Here is an 8,050-nt window from a genome sequence, read left to right as displayed (position 1 = left end):
GAGCTATTGGCAAGAGAGAAAAATACGTTTATTTTCCCGTCTCGTTTTATCAATTAAGACGTTAAAATTAAACTAATGTTAAGCTCAGCATCATGCTATCTAACTTTATTTGCTTAATATTTTGCTTAATATAAATGTCACATCTTGTACTGTAAGCAACAGACAGGATCTTTCTCTGTCTTTCTAGGAAAAACAGTGCCTAAAAACCCCAAAACAAACAATTTTGCTATTCAAATGAGCTATTGGCATGATAAAACATACGTTTACATTTTCCAAAGCAAGTGTCAAAACATAATACAAAAGTGTAAAGTAATGTATGTACAGTTTGGAGAGGATATACAGTATACTAGTAACAAATATATTCTTGCTGTCTGCTGTGGGCTGTAGGCAGCTGTAGGCAGTAGACCGCTGCTGCCCCTAGTGGCACAGAGTGGAAATCATACATGCCCTGCATGAAACGCATGAGAAGAATGAAAAAAAACGACAAAGTCAATGGTCACCCACTGTATGTTTGAATAAACGCACCAGCAACCATACGTTGCACTACGGTTTTGAGGCAGGGAACAGCACAGACACATAGAACGCAGAACAGCAGCATAGCACAAAGAAGCATAGTAGCCTACCGAGTTCACACAGAGCTTGAATCCACCCTCCCATTAGCGGTCAACGAGGGTCCATCTATTTTGAAGGGTCATTAAACGTAGCTGGCTTATCTCACGGTTCTGGGCAGCATTAGGATATGGCTTCGCAGAGATAATGTACGTGGGGTCTAAGATTCAAACTAACGAGCACACCCCTGCCCAATCTGCAGGTAGCTTTAAGTGTGCCTTCATTCCGCACAGCCAGAATACATTATCTAACGGGTATGTTCCATTCTTAGCGATCATAGACTCATCACTCACACATTCACATCGGTTGGCTGATATTGCCATTTTTATCCATTTCAACCCATGGACATGTTTTACGAGTGAGATTATTCTTCACAGCCAGCATACTTGGTTACTTTACAGTGGTGTTCATTGATCTGACCCATATAGACAGAACTGGAGCGAGCATAACATGTGGGAAACACCACATTTGGATTCAGATGGACATACGGGCTTATAAGTGTACTTGTCATTTGTATTCGAACTCACTGTAGGTTTCACACGGCAGATAGCTTCTATCACGCATATTGATTAGAGTATCATTTAGCCAAGGCACACTGGTGAGAAGCAACTCGAGACATTGATATTCACGAACAGTCAGTGGAACAGCATGGAAAGTAGGGTGTGTAGCATACGTGGGCATGTGTGTACAGACATAACAATCATCATTATCATTAGCTTTGGCGATTCCGTGAGCATGGTGTACCAGGCATTAAGGTGTAGTCGATGAGAAACCTTTTTTGTCAGCATTCCTCCTTGTCCTGCGAGTCAATTTAATAATAGAAATACATGATACAGTCATAGAAAAAAATATACATGGACAATATAATAATAAAAACCACAACCGAAGTCCACTGGTGCTTCAATGTTCTTTCTAAGTGCAACAAGGATTTGTGAGTGGGGGTAAGAAATCTTCTTCCAACCTTAGATCTGACCCAGCTCTAAACGCTAGGCCCCATCTTTCCGCTGGTGCTACCTCATCGCTTAATGTTCGACAGTGTCCGCACCAGGTTGTGTGACTTCTGTGGATTCACGTAGCACGTTCCTTGATCTTTATGGCAGTTGGCGTGGCAACCAGGACCTTGTAGGGACCATCGCACCTCGGATTATTCCTTGATGGCTTTTAGCAGGACGAGGTCACCAGGCTCCAATCCTGATTGTACCTGCGGAGAGAGAGGAATTCTGACAGATTATTGGCACTTTGACAAGAGACCAATCAGCCAGCTTTTCCCTCCATCTACATCTTGTACTTCCTGAATTACGTTCTCTTCCTTGATTGGGAGTCTAAACTCTTTACCATTAACAATTTCAAAAGGATTTGGGCCCTGTAATTTCTTCAACCTTAATTTTACAGTGTCATTCAACTTCTCACTAAACAACAATTGTCATGCAAAACTGTTTAGTATAATTTTTATTTTTGAAAATTGTAAGTGTTAATTTGTTGGTGTGGAAATGCTGCTTAATAGGTGTACCTTGGTGTACCTTCCCTCCTGTTTAGCCATGACCATACATGGTCATGTCTAATTATACTTCAATTAATTAAGAACAGCACCATCACGGAGCCACTATAATGATTAACAAATTATCTTACTTCAAATATAAGTCTTAAAACTACTTCAAACACTTTCAATTCAATAATAACTATTCACTTATACAATGCTTGCAAACTTCTTATCACGTACAAAACTAAGTGAGAAATGGGGCCTGAGAGACTGTAGGCAGTCATAACAAATGAAAGATAAGTCTCATGGGAACAAATGTTTCGCTTCCTTGATAGTTAACACTTGCATAGGGGCATTGTTTCCCTTTCCTTCTCATTTTACTTGTCCCAGTTACTTAGTTACTTAAGTAAATATACCAGCTGAACTTGAGTAGAAATACTCTCCAGGCAAAGTGACGGGCCCATGTGCACCGTATCTATATGGAATGCATTACTTAGCCAGTGGGGCTCGTAAATTTAGGTACCCCCACTCTAAGTGCTTTAACACATTCCTCACGTGTGGAGGATGCAGCATAAGTGATGACCTGAGACTTGTGCAATATTTAACTTCTTCATCATTAAATATTTCTGAAAATCAACAACTGATCTGCAGCTTGTAGATTTGCCATTTTTGGAAAAATTGCCATTGCTTCTTTTAAATACTATTATGGTGGTGTAAATCAACACTACAAACGTCATGGCTTTATTATATTCACTTATTTCGCAGCTAGTTAAGACACACATGTCATTTCCAAAAATAGAACTATCTTGGCCTGTCATTTACTCTATTTTAGACCTATGATAATCAAAAACAAAAATTGATTGAATATAGTTTTAATAAAACTGCTCCCTTATCTTCCCAAAGCTTGTGAGCTACTCCAGGCATAATGGAGTGGTCAATGAATCTGCAGCTTCATTGGCCACATCCATGATGATCCAGAAAACCGCACACAAACCTTGGGTTACACAGTAACATGTGATACTCAACTGAGGTACTGTAACAATGTACTTAATAACCATTAAGTGACGGCCTGTGCTACCTTGATCGAGGCGTCTAGAGTAAACACCTAAAGGCCTTAATTTAGTGCAGAACAGAAATCATAAAAACATCTTTAACATCATGTGTCCAGGGGGGGGTACTTGTACATCAAACCTCGCTCACACTAAGGAAACAGGAGATAGGCTCCTCCCCTATGGGCCTCATACTGTTGCTGGGCAAGGCTTACTTAACTAGGTAGACACTTTGTATCTTGTTTAAAATGTAACAAAAACAAGGGGCAATTTAACAGTAGCATTACTATGGTAAAAACTAGTCCCCGCTTCTCTCTCACGTTACACAGCCGGGCCTTCACTACCACCGGCACACACACACCCGCACGCACACATAGCCGCTTAAGTCTTTCGGACCTCCCCACTCCTGTGCCTCCTGCACCGGGACGCAGTCCTAGGCTAGACCCCTTTCCACTTGAGGTCTACACCCAGGTCACCCTGGATAGAGAATTCAAGTCTCCTGCTTCCCGGCGTCTTCTTTTCAAAGCCCACCGATCACAGGAGCATCACTCGCTTAGTAACTGTTGCACAAGCGGCGGTCGCTTTGAGCTTGTGATGGCCTGACTGTACATTGAGCCGAGCACGACGGCCAAGCATACCTTCCAAAGGCATCGCATGGTCTTAATGTCACCTGTGACCCGACCGGCCGGTGACCCAGTCGATAGCGACCCCTTACCCGTTGGCGTGGTTGGCGCCCCAGGCAGGAAACCGACGGTCTTGTCCTGGCCCCGCTTGGCTACGGGAACCAGAATTTTAACCGTTTTCACCAGCCTTGCCTTTTCACAGAGGTCGTCCCGCAAGACTGCACACTCTGCTAGGTGTGGACTGTCGTCCACCTACCACGCAGTGCCTGACACATCACAACATTTACAAAACCCACAGGTGACACTTCAACGCTGTGACTTTCAAAATGTTGCCATGTGCGACACCCACGCAGACTAGACGGTTGTTTACACAGACAGGATGTTAATTCATCCTTGACAGAACACGGGGGCTTTTCAGTCTCTCCCCAGCACTATATGTGGTATTTAACGTGCTCTGGGAGCCTTGCGACCCCGCTGCCGCCTGTTGTGCGCAGGGATCGGGGAGCCTAACCCCCTAACCTACGCACACACACACGTGCACACACAGCATGCACACACACACACGTGCACACACACACACAGCACGCGGTGTCACACACACACACACACACACACACACACACACACACACACACACACACACACACACACACACACACACACACACACACACACACACACACACACACAGTGTCTCACACACACACACACACACACACACACACACACACACACACACACACACACACACACACACACACACACACACACACACACACACACACAGTGTCTCTCACACACACACACACACACACACACACACACACACACACACACAGTGTCTCACACACACACACACACACACACACACACACACACACACACAGCAACCCTAGTGGTTGCTACTTAAGTACAGTACTTGAGTAAATGTACTCAGTTACTTTCCACCACTACACACACACTTCTCTCTTAAGCAGTCGCTATCTCTCTGCTGTGGTGGGGCATTCACACAGACCACAAAAAGTACTTTTACTCTCAGGGATTCCCTCATACTCACTCTCACAGGCATCTACACAGAAACACACAACACTCAATGGGGGCCCCACACAATCAAACTGTACTTTCACTCTCACATTTACACTATAATGATTCACACAGAATCTTTCCTATATTTCAGTACTTCAGGTAGTTCACACAGATCTAACCTGCTCGTTATATTTAGGTACACAAGTCTATAAGAAACCACATATAGACAATACCAGATGTAGAATCTCACCTCATGTCTCCACTTGAGACTCCTTCCTCTTATGTCTTCATATATCAATGGCCAATTTACTATTATGTGGGTGAAACCTGAATTATGTGTGGTTATTATGATGTTCAGTTCAATGTGTAGAAATTATTTAACCACTATAAATATCTTGTTCTTATCGTAACTAAGTGTATTGCGAGGGTTTATTTACTGCACCACTGTATACTGGACAATGTATCACACCCTTAATTCACCATGTCCACGTGACATGCCCTGGAAAACCACTACCTTTTAGTGTCTTCCAGAGGGATTTTGCAAGACCTGGACTTGCAATTTCCGTGACAAACACTTCCCAAAATTCACCAGCCCACGGGGCTGCTCTAAAAAACCACTACCAATAGTGTTTTCCAGAGGGAATTGTGAGACCATGGGCCTTTCCAATCACCGTGACTTTTACTTACCTCATTCTTTTCTCAGTACACAATTGCAGAAAATTCGAGGGCTATATGCACTGCTGTATACTGGCGACACACATTCATTAATAACATCTTAATATCACACTTCAGTAATATTAAGCACAAGACATATAAACACATTCAGTTTCACCACGTTCCAACGGATCTCTCATCGAACACCCAAGAGTATTTTGTGGGTTATTCTAGATGATCAGATCCAGAAAAGTGCTCACGGCTCACTCACATAGTGATAACCGCGGAGAGAAAATCGTTAGACCCGGATAACTCACTCAGATCGCGTTTTGGATACACATAGTGATGACGCACGTCTGTCAATATCTGTGATTTCATACACACTACAGTATACACTTTGCAGAAAACTATAAGCCACTCAGTTGCTTCTAAAACACAGCAACAGTGAATATAACTCTTCAGAAATATCCACACTTGTCAATATCATACACAAATAATATTAACCACCAAAGTGTCCACACAAGGACCCTTATCCTAACCACATGTTAGGCACATTTGTCAACATTACACTCGAGTAATATTCAAGAATGATCCACACAAGGATCAACTTACGTGTATGTTTATAGGTGTGTAATCAGGTTCAAATGTCGTCGGCCGTTCCTTGAAGAGAAGATGTCAGACGAGATGAACGCCGGCCTGGACCCGAATTCAACGCTCCAGGATTTTTTGCAGGATCCGGGCTACCGAGTCCTGGCTGCTTGCAGTCTTTCCCGGCGTCGTCTTCCTTCTTACTCTTCTTGGAACAGCTCTGACATCCGTGCTCGAATAGGACCAGTGAAATGATAGATTGCTATATCATTTTACAAACACCTTAGGCTCAGATTACACATTCGAATAAACACACACGGACAACTTTGAGATCTCAGTATTTGACTTGCCGGACAAGGAGATGTGCTGACAGAAGTCTAATCACAACTGGTCTGCCCACCGACTCACACAAGCTTTATTACAACACAAGACATTAGGGTCGGCCCACAAAGTACTCAAAGTATCACATAGACAGGGCGGTACTTAGAAAGTACCCAAAGTAATAAGTACAAAAAGTAATCCATATCAGAGTATTCTCTCCCTGTCAGGTTAAGTACCAACAGGGGACTTGGAGAGTGGAGAACAGAGAGGAGATAACAGACCCTGTGGAATGGTCAACACCGTAACTCACATAGCCCATGTAGCCATAACATGACCACACAGTATTGCAAACTTGACACCTCGCCATTCCTCACTCCCAAGTCCTACCATATTAAAATGAATATACTCATATATCAAATTAAATGAACACATTAACAAAATGAATACACATTAACCCAATTACTTTATGTCAGCATACTAAACTTAAAAATCGGTTCCTACAGAATACCAGGTGAATACCGGCGGGTTTGCCCCGGGGCGACTGTGTTTTGGGGCGAGTGTTTTGGTATTCAGACGGAGCTTGAAAGAGGGAAACAGATCTCCGATCTCAGTGGTGCTTGTGCTGAAACTTGACTCATGCAATAACATATAAGGATAATCTGATAAACCACATGAACCCCAGTTTACGTATTCTGGGGGGGACATAAACCAAACATTGCCAATCTAGCTCACAGTTACAACGCGTCGCGTTCCGACGCGCTGTGAGCTCATAGATTGTCAATGTTTGGTCTTTTTAGTCACATATAATAAGTCAACTTTTCCGAGGGATGAGTGTGTTCCAGCTGTACTTCTGATGGATTTTTCTTAGCTGACAATGTTTCTATCGTCCATAAAATAGCTCTGAAAGTGATCCAAACGATCGTGTATGATGTAACTCTATGAGGCAGATCGTTCTGTTTTCCCCCGAGCCAAAATCGAATGGGGCGTTCCTGGGCGTTCCCGTCTATCTCCGTGTGTATCAATTCACCTGTTTCCTAGGCTGTGTGTTTTCCACTTCCTGTCGATTTCATTGGATATCATTGGTCATCTGACCAGTTTCATTGGATTTCATTGGATAAAATTGACAGGAAGTGGAAAACACAGCCTAGGAAACAGGTGAATAGGGAAGGTTCAGTTAGGCTTGCTGTGAGATACAAGTGAACGGGATTGGGTGAGGATCATGCTCAGGGGCGTCGTTACGCGGGGGCTTCAGTGGCTATAGCCACCAATGTTTTATCCAAAGCCACCAATAAAAAACAATAAAATAAAATAAAACGTTTTTTATTTTTTTATTTTTTTAAATTATATATCTATAACCCTAACTAACCTAACCCTACCCCTAACCCTAAAACCGAAATAAAGTAACAGAAAACGGGGAAAAAAGTTCCCAAATCCGCTTCGCGAGCGCGCGCGGGGGGGGGGGACACATTGCCTGGGGGGCTAAGCCCCCAACCTGGTAGAGACCTAGCAATGCGTCTGATCATGCTTAAAGGGCAATACCACTTTGGTAGAGGTTTGGGTTGTGTATAGTTACCTTGCCATGATGTATATCCAAAGGTGGACTAGAAATCAAAAATAATTGCTCCATTGATTAGAATAATGATAATTCAAAATATGATCCTCATTGACTTACACTGTACGGTGAAACAGCTCTCAGTCAC

This window comes from Gymnoscopelus microlampas (genome assembly GCF_963454915.1).
Source record: "Gymnoscopelus microlampas genome assembly, chromosome: 2".
Taxonomy (NCBI): domain Eukaryota; kingdom Metazoa; phylum Chordata; class Actinopteri; order Myctophiformes; family Myctophidae; genus Gymnoscopelus; species Gymnoscopelus microlampas.
Note: the sequence above shows the minus strand (reverse complement) of the source record.